We start from the raw sequence: 13,551 nt of genomic DNA, 5'->3' as shown, positions 1-13,551 counted from the left end.
GTATCTTACATCCAAAGTTCTTCGTTTCTATGATTTAATCCAGTTTCTAAATTGTTTATTTGTCTGGGATCAACAACACTGTCTCCTTCCTTCCATATTTCGTAACTACTTTAATAGTAGGACAACGTGTAAGTATAACCTAAGATCAGTCACTTTTAACAACTTAACCATCCCACAAAAACAGACAACTAAACATGGAATAAATTCCATTACATATCAGTGTATCCTTTCTTGGAACACCCTTCCGTACACCCTAAAAACAGATTTTATCCTTAAATCCAAAAATCTGTTCTTAAAGTCACGCCATCATTTTTACCTAAAAAGTTACGCTTGACTTTATTCTTTACCTCTGTAACTTTTTTCTTTATATTTATGTACATTTTATAATTTCTTAATTGTGTATATCTGTATATATGTATGTACATGTGAATACATTATAATAACTATTTGACCTATATTTTAACTCTTTCAAAAGTCTGTTTTATAAGTGTTACTTATAAATTTTTGTAAAGTCCTGCTTTTACTATGTGACTAGTTTATTTCTTAAGTTTTTCTCTTGTCTTTTCTTTATATTATTTAGTTCATTGCGTTTTATTAGTATATTACTACTTGCAATGACCTGTGTTTTTTGTAACATCCTTAACACGAAATATATTGATTGATTGATCATTTAATCTAAGTTATGTAAAGTAATATTTGTTTAAAAGTAACTTTTTAACATCAAAGTAAGTAAATCTGCTATCCCTAGTAGGTTTAAAACTATAATCAAATTACAGCTTTTACAGCTTTACTAGTTTTTCGTCATTCGGAAATTAATTTCCAATTAATTTCCGATGGAATGTTTAATTGCGGAGGGAATTTTCGAAAATCTAAATCGGTTTTTACTGTTAATTTACTCTTTTTATAGATTACCATCGCAATTTAATCAAATACCTCGTATTATTAGAAATACTTCGTATTTACAGTGAAATCTCGTGATAAATCATCGAATTACATCGTGCCTCGAAAAACCTCGTAAAGGTTTTTCCGATAAATTACCGTACTTTATTTTGACCATCGGTCGCGTATTTTTACGATGGAAAGTAATCCAATTACGCACTTTTGCGTAAAAACCGATGCATCGCTATTGTAAATCTCGTAAATCTCGTACGAGATTCCCGCCGAGTACGATGGCGGGATGCTCTAACTATTGTTGCTCTTTAATTTCAGGACCAGTTTCAGTTTCTGATATTTGTCTTGGAAAAGTCTTTTTAGGTGCACCTCTTTTTTTAGTTTTAGTTTGACTTTGTAATCTTCTCAGTTGGTGGTGTGATATGTGGTAACTTATATGGCTCTTCTTCACAAGTTTTTTCCCAACCTTTGAGGTTAGAAGGAACCTTTGTGTACTTTTGACTTACAAAAAACTAACATGGCGGTACTTTTTGGTTTTGCATTATGCCTAAAACCTGTATCAGCAGAAGTCACAGGTATAACCAAGCAACTTCTAGTCAGACCAGCTAGCAAAGGTGACTCATTTTTATCTTGCTTCCAATATTCAAAAGTATCCACACTCCTTTTGGGTAAGGCTATTGTCTGATACTTTTCACATTCAAACATCAAGGGTGGCTTGAGCTTTGATTGGGTTTACTGTAAAATCCCAGGGCGCTCGCTGAAATCTGCCTCCTTTCTTTCGAAAACTCAAGGTCCACTGGATCAATTGATTTGTCAAGGTCTGATGTTTTTAGCGAAGTATAATCATCAACCAATGACTCATAGAACTGGATTGTGGTTGGGTAATTGTCAACCAATTCCTTGATGGCAGTTTCCCTCCCTTCTTCACTGTTTGCTATATTTTTAAGTGTATATCATCTATAATATGGGTGCAGAAGTGAACCCACATTATAGTATTTGACTCTAATGCCATTATTTGATAGATTTTTTTTAAGTTCTTCCATGAAGTTGTGTAAGAACTCTGCAACTTGAGGGTCACGCTCTTCATCCTCATTTACGGTTCTTTTGCAAAGCAAGTGGAGAACTTATATGTCTTTTTGAAATTTATGCAGAATCACCTGTTTTTCAGAAGACCGGGAATAAGAGCATTGCTTACATTCTATCAAAAACGTTAAAATGTTGCAAATATCCTCTTATGGTACTGGACTTATCAGCCTCTTTATTTTCATTATCAGATTATTAAATCTCGTATAAAGATAGTGGATGGCAGAATCTGAAAGAAAAAGCTGAGTTATAAATGTTAAAAAGGATGCAAATTACAATGTTTCAATAGTAGATAGTTCAAAAAAAATAAATACATGAACCACAAGACACATTGATGTGTTTTGAGTAATTCAAATTTTCGTGCATTTTACCGCATTTACCCAAAATTACTGAGATTTAAAATATACTAAACTACAGTAAGAGTAAAACACTTACTTTAAGTGAACTTTAACTCCACTGGTGCTACCATAAGACAGTTTAATCATTTTTTTGCACTTATTGCACTCAGCAAATCCTAATTTCTTGCCAGAGCCAGAGATGTTATCCTCTTCTCTGTCATGCTTGGTAAAATAATTCCAAAGAGACAGTTTCTTGAAGATGGTTTGATTTGGCAGTGGTTTTGGTGTACTAATCAGATCACTGAAGCAAGAACTTTGAGACTGGTAGCCTTTTTTGACTATAATCAAGCTTATATAGGAGGCTAATTTAATTTTAGAAGGTAATTAATTATTTAACAACTATCTGACTTGATAAAAACAAAGTAATTTTTTACCATAATAATTACCGCTTTTACTAACTTTTATCACAATTTACCGAAATTACCGATATTTACCGCTTTTACGCAGTTTTACCGTATTTACGCAATTTTACCGTTTTTACGCAATTTTACCGTTTTTACGCAATTTTACCGATTTTACGCATTTTTACACAATTTTACCGTCTTCTGTAATAATAAAGCGTAAAAATGCGTAATACGCATTTTATCGCATTTTACCCCAATTTACCGAATTTTTTTACCGCCAGTGCGGTAACGCCGATGCTTAGTTGGTAGGACATTTACCCGTATGTGGTTGGCTGCGAGTGATTTGTAGTCTCTTGAAGAGAAAAGCTGTCAGTCTGACGACGGGTTGGGACGATAAAGTTTGTGATGAGAACGTTAAGTGGGTGCTTCAGGAAGTATTTGCTGAGGTGGAACGCTGCGAGCCTACTTGTGGTGATTGGGCTGTGCGTGGTGATGAGGGAAAAGTGTGGGTTGATGCCAGTTCTTTAGCGATTGGTGCTCTTATTCAAGTTGGGGAGACTACTGTGGAGGATACAACATGGCTGTGAAAAGAAACGTTTGATGTTCATATAAACATGGCAAAATTAGACGCTGTGATACGGGGAATGAATATGCCTCTGATGTGGAAGCTGAATTAAGTGACTGTTTTTACCGATTCCATGACTGTACCACTGGGTTTCTGACGCCCTTACGGGAAAATCAAGGTTTAGATCAAAAGCGACGGGCGAAATGCTGATTCGAAGAAGACTGAGCGTGTTGCAACTACTAATTGAAGAATACGATGTTAGCGTCGAGGTGAAACTCATCTTCTAAAGATAATTTGGCCGACGCATTAACTAGAGTTCGCAGCAGATGGCTCAACAAACTGACTGTGCCAGAGTGTCTGAATAGTTGTATGGGAGTCGCAGCTACGAAGGCTGAATCTATTTCCGATTACACAAAAAAACTGGACATTTTGGAGTGAATCGAACGTTAAACTTTGTTCGTAAAACAATTCCGACTGCTACTGAAAACGATGTTCGAAATGTGATAAAAAATTGCACACCATGTCAGTCAATAGATCCAGCGCCAATACGGTGGGAAAAAGGGAAATTGGATGTTGAAGGAAACTGGGAGAGATTGGCCATGGATATCACGCATTATGGCACTGAAAAGTTTTTGAGTCTAATTGATTGCGGACCTTCAAAATACGCGTTGTGGCGACAATTATCGAGCTCATACGAAAGTGTTGCCAGAGTCCGAATATTCCGTCTTGTTTTTTGTGAATTTGGAGCACCGTCTGAGATATTAACTGACAATGAGCCAACATTTAAAACTAAAGAGATAAGGAGTTTCCTTGATAGTTGGGGAGTGCAAATTAGATATAGAGCCGCTTATTATCCTGAAGGAAATGGAATTGTGGAAAGAAACCACCGTACGATCAAGAGAATAGCAGAACGATCAAAAATGTCGATACCGGAAGCACTATATTGGTACAATATCTCAGCCGACAAAAATGGTGCAAGACCGATGGGCAAAATATACAGCTATCCCATTGGTGTGAATAGATTGAAAAAAGAGAATCTTCCTGCACGAAATGTCATGAACGAGAGATTTCGAATTGGAGATAAAGTCTGGCTGAAACCACCAAATGCGAGGTGCCATACAAAGTGGCAACCAGCAACGGTAACTCGGAATGCGTTAAACCAAACCGTAGAAGTGAACGACATTCCGCGTAATAGGAAACACATTAGACCTCAAAATGATACTCAGTCCTACATTACCCCTGATGTGGAAGTAGAGATGAATGTTGAAACTGATTAAGTAAACGCTGAAAACCAAGGAGATCCAATTAAAGATGTATTAGAGACGAACGAGGAAAATATCGAAGCTGAAGATAGACATGCTTTTGCGACGAAGTGGTCGGGAACGGCGCATGCCTTCGAAATACTTTGATTACTATTTGGATGATCCGTAAGGATCAAGGAGGAGTGTAATTCCGGAAAGTTCTAGAACATTTGATGACGTTAGGGATTTAATAGCTTTAGTAGTTTTTACCAATAAGAATTGTAAATATGTGTTTGTGGTGATTTATGACGGTTTGTGGAAGGATATTTTGGGAAAAGCATGGGGTATATATAAAGGAGAAAATTTGTAAAAAAGGACAGTTAGTTAGGAGAGAAAATTATTGCTATTTAGTGACTTGTTGATTGCGAGAAAAAAACTACATTTTATCTAACTGTTCGGTTAAGTTTGTGTATAGTAGTATAATAATTAATCAGTAAATCATCAAGCAATCGTTTATTTCACTTTATAAAAAAAAATTAATACAAAGCTAGGATCAGTCGCAAACAGTTATGTAACTGACAAAAGTGTGACCTCAGCTAACACAAAACGTTCAAGCACGTTCGACGAACGTTAGAAACGTTCAGGCACTTTCTATGAATATTCCGTAAGAGTTCTGGGGTCACCACTATAAAACTCATTCCGAACGGAATTCACGCTCATTTCATCTGAAACCCGCTGAAATAAGCGGATTGATACTATAAACATATTTTTTCGTAATTTCCGCTAATTTAAGCGTAAAAACCCGATTAAAATTTACGCGATCTTTGTGTAGCGGAAATCGTTAATCCGATAATTTGAGCTAGCTTTATTTTTTTAACAGTTTCTTGTTTTGAAAACAGAAATCAAACTCAATCTCTAACATCTCTCATTGACAAAATTAAAGTAATAAGTTCCACATTTCATTTTTCACCGTCTACCTCGACAACAGATAATCAATAGTCGGTAAGAAATTTAAAATATGAATTTGGGCACGAATATATTACTTACTTTTTTCAGACCAAACTCTATTTTCACATAAATTTCTCCACAAATATCAAACACCAAGTTAGTCATTAAATGTTATTTTCAAAAAAAGAGGCTATTAAGGTTAGTGTCACTAATAATGAAAGAAATTGCTTTGTCAATTACAAATTCTTTTATTTATATTTCTTTTGTATTGCAGTAGAAAACATTGAATTTGATTATAAAAACTCAGAATTTAGTTCTAGATTAGTTGTACTACATTTTATTAAACTATTTGAGTCTAATGTCAAAAACAATCTCATCCAGTGGTATTAGCTTTTGACACCCATACTACTTTTGTTAGAATCTGTCACCTTGGCGTCGCTTGTTTGATGTTGTCTCAGAAGTCCTACATAGTTAAATAATACATTTTAAGTTTGTAACATTTTACAACATTGATTAGATCCTATACTATATTGCATAATTGCAGTATTTTGCACTGCCTATATTAGGAACCATTTACACCTTGGGGAAAAGGTCACTTTTAAAATATTAAAATATTGTCAGGTAACTAAAACTGATGCCTGGCAACTTTTATTTTAGTAAAAATGACAAAAATTTTCCAACTCACAAAATGTGTAAATGGCATCTAAGGGTCAACATAGACAGGTGATAATAAAGCAATACTTTTTACAAAGTAAAATTATCAAAGATATGATAACCACTGACTCTTTCTCTCCAACAAACTAACACTAAATGATTAAAAAGAGAATTAAACTTTTCAGGAGACAACGAATTCGGGGGGAGGTGGACAAGTAAACAAATTCTAAATGTTAAATCATATTAAAATAAATGAAGTAGTTTTTAGTAAATGAGTAAAAGATCGAACAACCGAGTAAATGATTAGAAATTAAAAAGTATTAAATGATTTCAAAATCAAGAAATTCACCGAATGTTAGTCACGTAGCTCAAAAATAAATCAAAAACCAAAAAAATTTACAAAAAAAATGATATAGACTTTAATAATGTATATCAAATAAGGATAAAATTTACACAACGTGTGACTCTTTTTTCAACATTTTAGAAGCTTGACAGTGCTTCTACTAATAAACATTAGTTTGACAAATTCAGGAAAATTTTACTCTGACCAATCGAACAAATTTGTTCAATTGGTCAGAGTTACCCTGATTATTACTTTAATTTCTGCTAAAAAAATAAATGGAATCAAATTATTCAATTTTAGTTTGTTAGAACGTCTTTTAGACGTTTACTTTTTGATGCTTTTTGAAGATATTTATTGTTATTTATAGAGTAGCACAAGTGGAGAAGGCTTCCTTTTAAGGGCTTATAATAAGTTGCATTCAGGACCAATATATTTTTTCAGGTCAAAATGGATCCTGCTTCTGACAAACCAAACTAACATCCCATGCCTCGGTTTTTTCAAGATTGGTTAACCTTTGCTGTTTTTGAGCCATCTGTGACCTGTCACCAAATCTTCTCATTAAAATATCTTTGCATTGTTTAATCCAGTCTGCCAAAAGAATTTTTTGTGACAAACTCTATGACACTCGAGTTATGTAGGCGTCTTTTTTCCGTCCCCTTGGATAAAAAAACATTAAAGCACATTAAAAATAATGAACTAAGTGTGAGAATAGTAGTATGTATAGGGTCAATAAAAACAGTCAGCAATAACAATAAAGGATAACTTTAATGTAATATGATGAAAATTATTTAACATGACATAATAGCTTCACTACTATAAAATTACAGTTTAGTTGTTGCTGTGTGCCTGTCTTTGTAATGCCTTAGAAAAAATAATTTTTTTATTGGAACTTCTATGATATATAATTATTGGCATTGTAGTAAGTCTATAATATAGACATATCACAGTGAATGCAGTGAAAAAATTACTTAAAACTACTTAATGTTATCAATCGTTTAACAAAACATTGATTAGCTGGCCTTGTAAATTTATAAAGAACGTCTTAAAACTCCTAAAACATATGAACGTAAGACAGTGCTGGCTAGTTGCACAGAAAGATTCATAATTGGATATAACTATAATTTATATTTAAGATAATGATATTGGGTTTACTTACGTTTCTTTTTTTAAAATTTGTTTTTCTTGTGGCATTTAGTTGGAAATTGGCACAACTGTCCATGATGTAAACAAAACAAAATGAAAAAAAAACAAGAGATTAACTGGATAATATCTTTTCGTTTTTCATGAATCCGCTAATATTTTTGTCGGAAAGTTTTTACGATTCGAAAAAAAATGTTTATAGTAGAGGCAATTAAGGATTATCGGGTTTATGCCAATTTTGTCGAATCCGAAGAAATTCATCGGGTTTACGATTTTTTTAATTCGGATTGGAATGAGTTTTATAGTAGTGACCCCAAAACTATAAAAAAAGTTTGAAACCTTTTTAAGAAAAGAAGTAAACCACTCATAAGAAATTATTACGCCATAGATAGCCATTCAAGACGATTTTTTTATAATTCAAATAAACATATATAATTTATATCATTGTATAGAGCTTGACTTGACTTAAAAAATGAGGGGTCTTCTGCCTTTGAAGTTTAACGGATCTAAAGTTATTTAGTTTTTTGTAGTGCAAAAATTGATGATTTTTAAGTATGGAAAATTTGCATTGTTATGGCACCGAAAAAGAGAGTATTTTGGATCATATTGACTTTTGAATAACTTTTGAACCGTTATAACATTTGACTTGATGTTTTCTATATTGATTCAACAACTATAAAACAACAAAATACCAACAAAAAAAATTTAATTCTTAAGGGATTGCCCAGAATCGTCTATTTTACAGACTGTGGGTTTTAACTTATTTACTTAGTTTTGGTGTCATATTGACTCTTGAATAACTCTTGAACTGTTATTACATTTGACTTGATGTTTTCTATATTGATTCAACAACTATAAAACAACAAAATACCAACAAAAAAAATTTAATTCTGAAGGGATTGCCCAGAATCGTCTATTTTACAGACTGTGGGTTTTAACTTATTTACTTAGTTTTGGTGTCATATTGACTCTTGAATAACTCTTGAACTGTTATTACATTTGACTTGATGTTTTCTATATTGATTCAACAACTATAAAACAACAAAATACCAACAAAAAAAACTTAACTCTGAAGGGATTGCCCAGAATCGTCTATTTTACAAACTGTGGGTTTTAACTTATTTACTTAGTTTTGGTGTCATATTGACTCTTGAATAACTCTTAAAGCGTAATTACATTTGACTTGAAATTTTCCATATTGATTTACCAACTATAAAAAGATAAATTGCCAAAATATTTTTATTCAATTCTGTCTGGATTGTCCAGAATCGTCTATTTTACAGACTGAGGATTTTTACATATTTACTTAATTTTGGAAAATAAAATTAAGGGTTATATTACAATTACACCATGCAAATATGCATAATCAAATCATGGAATCCAAATAATACATCATTTTGAAATTATTGTTTAATTTACAGACTGGTCAGTAAACTACTGCAAAAAGGCTGCACAAACCAATTGGCATATCGACTTTTAATGTATTTGATATTTTTGAACTGTTGTTACACTTCACTTAAAATTTTCCATAATGATCCAATTTTTTTTTAAATTGGAAGGGATTGACCAGAATCTTCTATTTTACATGCTGAGGGTTTTTACTTATTCACTTGGTTTTGGATATTAAAATTTGGGATTAAGTTATAATTACACCATGCAAATATGCATAATCGAATCATGGAATCCAAATAATACATTTTAAAACTATTGCTTAATTTACCGACTGATCAGCAACTTCTTGTGTAAGGAAATTTCTTGTGCATTGAAATAGAAACCTCTTGTGCATTGAAAACTGTCAAAATTACTCAGAACGACCTATTTAACAGACAGAAGGTTCTTTAATAAAGTTAAAATATAATTTTTAATGAAAGAAACTTACTTTTTGAAACTTGGAGTTCTTACAACAGCAATAGGCAGGTATAACAGCAGAAATGTAAAAATATTATTATTAAATGTAAAAATATCAATATTAAAAATGTAAAAATATTATTATTAGAAACACAGATAAACAATAACGTGTTAAAAATATTTTAATTCATTTTAAAAATATATAAATTAAAAACATTTGAAACCAAAATAATTATAAAATAAGAAACTTAATCTTTAAGATTGTTTATGTGAACTTATGAAAATGTCTAAGATAAAAAAAAATGAAAATGACATAAAAAAATGTTTTTATTCTAAAACTTATTTCTTGGCTTTTAGTGAATGATTAGAGGTAGCAAGTTTCAGTAACGAAACAACCTAATAATCATTTTTAACAATAGACACCACGAGAAGGTAAGCCAAGTTGTCTATCAATACAAAATATCACAACAATAACATCACAATACAAAACACAAAAGCTATGTGGCACGGAACGCTCCTAATTCACACTAGTGTAACTAAGTAATGGGTTAACTTTTAGCCAAAACTATTGATCATCCTGAAAAGCTTAAAGGTGGCTCTATTTGCAGATAAAATAAAAAACACATGGATTTCAACCATCTTGTCTTAGAGCTGACTTGCTAATTGTTGTTTCAGAACAGTACTACATAGCATTAGATAGAAGTGGTTAAGCAAATTCTACTTCTCTGGATATCAAAGGCTTTCGATAAAGTCTGGCATGATGAAATTACCCATCTTTTTGCAATCTTTTAAGTCGTCTGTTAATTGTTATATAGCTATATAAACTTTGCCTTGGCTCTTCCATTAACTTCCAACTCTAAAAGTGGTTGCTTGCAGTGGTTGCCTTGTTAAAATAAAGATGTTTAAAAAATATATATATAGATTTAACAGAACACAAACATACATATAATGACTTACAGGTACATAAAAAGAAACTTACATATATTGACCAGTATTATCACATGAAATTCCGGCCACAGTTCCAACAGAAGTCAAGTGTATATATAATGACTCACAGGTGCATAAACACAACAATTTGCAGGACTTACCTGTAGCTAAATAGTGCTTCAGAGGTCCAAAAGAACACAAGCATACACATAATGACTGACAGGTACATAAACACAAACATACAATACTGCAATATATTTGCTTTTTTTCTCTGTACTTTCTGATATATCCTTTTCTATTTCGCCTTGCTAGTAAAACTAGCCTTGCAATTTCTTCCTGTGATTTCCCATTTAGCCAATCAGCTGTTTTGTTATTGTTAAACATGATGACACCAGCTGCAGTTGTCATGTTAGGTTTCATTTTTAACCTGCGGTCATAAGAAGCAAAGTCACGTTCAGACACAACGTTAGTACGTGGGCAGTTTTGAGTTTCCTCAAGAACATCAACATCTGGATTGTGATATTTTCCTCCAGGCAATTGGTCTCTTAACTGACTCTGGATCATAACCGAACACGAACAACATATAACTTCAAGACATTCTTGTGTTAAGGCATCCAAAAGTGGGTCATTACAATAAGAAAATAAACAATCAAACACTTCATCCTTGGTGAGATATTTGACATCAAAAAATGTAGAACCACTTAACATTATTGATGCATCAGAAGAACAACAAACAAAATAATTAAACATTTGCGACCAAACAGTATTCAAAGAAAAAATATGATCCTCCTCTTCAATAATACGAAAAAGAGGTCCTGATATCAATTTATTAAAAATTCGCAGAGCTCTGGTTGAAGCATGAAAAATTATGTTGTCAATATCATGCCTAATTGATTCATGAAGGAAATTTGAACCATTAAGATTAAAAACAAATTCTTTAAGATGATCTTTGTGAAAATACGTTGCTCCACCAAGTAAAAATATAATGTTAAATTGATGATGCAGAAATGATACCATAAAATTTTTTGAAAACTTTTTATGCAAAAATGCTTTCCATTCATCAGCTTTCCCATTCCGTTGATTGCCATGTCTATAACTTGTAAGTTTTGAAAGTTCATACAAAATATCAAAGGTACCTGAGTTTTGAGAATTTTTAAAACCACCATGAATACTACCTTCCTGCTCAACCACATTTGCATTTGAGAAATTTTTAATTTTTCATTTAAAGGAAGCCGATCATAGTTCTCTCCAATGTTTAAATTGGCTAAAAAAACTTGAATTAACGATATTGCGATCTGTCATCAAAGATTTGAATGAAAAAATAAGCTTTCGAAGATCATCCTCATAGTTTTCCTTTTCAGGAGAAAATATCTGAGACATATCAGTAAGTAAATTTTTTAGCTCTCCAAAATAAGATTGTGCCTAGCCTGAAAACATATCATCTATCCCAAACGTGTAGCTTCCAGATGATGTTGTGACTTGAAAACTACCAACCTCTCTAAAATTATACTTTGTGCCATCTGTATGAAGAACATTGTGTGTACTATTCAACATAGCCTCTCTAACCTGAGCTTTTGATAAAAGGTTCATTTCACTAAAAAGTTCAGCAGCCAAAGACTTTTTTGGAAGTGCGCCACATGAAATACCAGCCGTTTTTTGTAGTACAGTTCTGATAACAGATTCAACATTATTAACAGAAACATTTTTACTTAAAAGATCATAATATACAGAGCGAATTTTATCATTATATCTACCTCCTTCAAAAACATTAATTATATTTTTTTCAAAAAAGTTTACTCTTTCCTTCAGCTCTTCTGAAAGATTTTCAAAGTAATTTAAACTCTCCATTAAGATTGAATCATTCATTTCATCAGATGTTTTCAAAACAGTGTTTTCAATTTTTTTCTTTAAATACCATGCCTTTTGTCGATCTGATTGTGAACGCTTTCTAGCCAAATCAATTTCTTTTTCCAATTCAAAATTTTTCTGCAACAATTGGTTAATCTTACAATCCTTTCTAACTTCTCTTTTGTTGACATTTCTGACATTATATTTTGACAAGATTGCTTGATATTTTCTTTTATATTCATTTCATCTCCTATTAATTTGTCTATTTTTTAATTTGAGATGATTAATTCTCCGTTTGTATTTTTTTGTTTGATAGGTCGAATCACCAGATAATATAGGTAGTGTTTTATCTAAATTGGAAACTGAGAGATTCTCTTCATTAACTTGCGTTTCAAAAAAAAATTTTTCAGATCCATTTCCTAAAGGAGTGTATACAATAGAATTCGGGGTAACAGAGCACGAAAAATCATCATTAGCAATTTGCAGGTTTAAGTCAGAAGATACAAAAACAGTAGCATGATTTGGAACAATTTCACTATTGTAGATAGAAGTAGAACAAGCATCAGAAGGTGACAAACCAACAACATCAGAAAAAGCATTATTAAAAGATAAAACAGAGCTTAAAAAAGGTTTTGTTAAGTCCAAATTTTTTTCTCTATTTAATTTTGCAACATAATCTTTAAACTTTTTCAAGTACTTTATTAGCATCACTCTAGAGATATTATATTTACAGTAGGTTGTAAAAAATAATGAAAGATTTTGCCAAGTCAAGTTATATTTTCCTTTTTCTTTGCAAATTTTTAAAAAGTGGTTATTAGTTAATATAAAATCAGGATATTTGACAGAAATAATGCCATCATTTATATTTAGAAAATCCAAAATATTCTTGTAGGTTGGTGTTACTGACAACAATTTGGTAGCTAAAATTAATATTAAACTTAATTTAAGCAATTATAACAAAAGGGAATTTAAATTATCATTAGAGTTTATAGGTTCTTTTACTAAACCAATATAAAAAATAGAAAAATAAATGAAAAAAAAAACTGATAACTTTCTTACACATTTCCATTTTGTGAACGTTTTTTGATTACTATTTCCGGGTTTTGTTTTGAAAAAAACAGTTTAAAGAATCTGTAGTACAGACTTGAGTAAAAATTGTAAGAATCAAGCTTGTAGTTGAACAATCCGGACAAAATACCTTAATGAATTTATTTTTATTGCCTTGAGAACTGGAGTCTTTAATCAAGAAGTATACTTTCAGTTTCAATTTTATTTGAAGTTAAAATTTCGGAAACGTAAAATCAAAACAAAAAACGTCATA

At 31.8% G+C, this 13,551-nt stretch overlaps 1 pseudogene; it reads right to left on the bottom strand.

Moving 5' to 3' along the window:
- Positions 1-9,864: 9,864 nt before the first annotated feature.
- Positions 9,865-13,299, bottom strand: LOC149889304 (uncharacterized; annotated as a pseudogene).
- Positions 13,300-13,551: the final 252 nt, after the last annotated feature.

This window comes from Hydra viridissima, unplaced genomic scaffold, assembly GCF_058129835.1.
Source record: "Hydra viridissima isolate aposymbiotic clone 2 unplaced genomic scaffold, HvirCarnegie_v1 scaffold_4, whole genome shotgun sequence".
Classification (NCBI taxonomy): domain Eukaryota; kingdom Metazoa; phylum Cnidaria; class Hydrozoa; order Anthoathecata; family Hydridae; genus Hydra; species Hydra viridissima.
The sequence above is the reverse complement of the archived record's forward strand: the minus strand, read 5'-3'. Positions and strand labels throughout refer to the sequence as shown.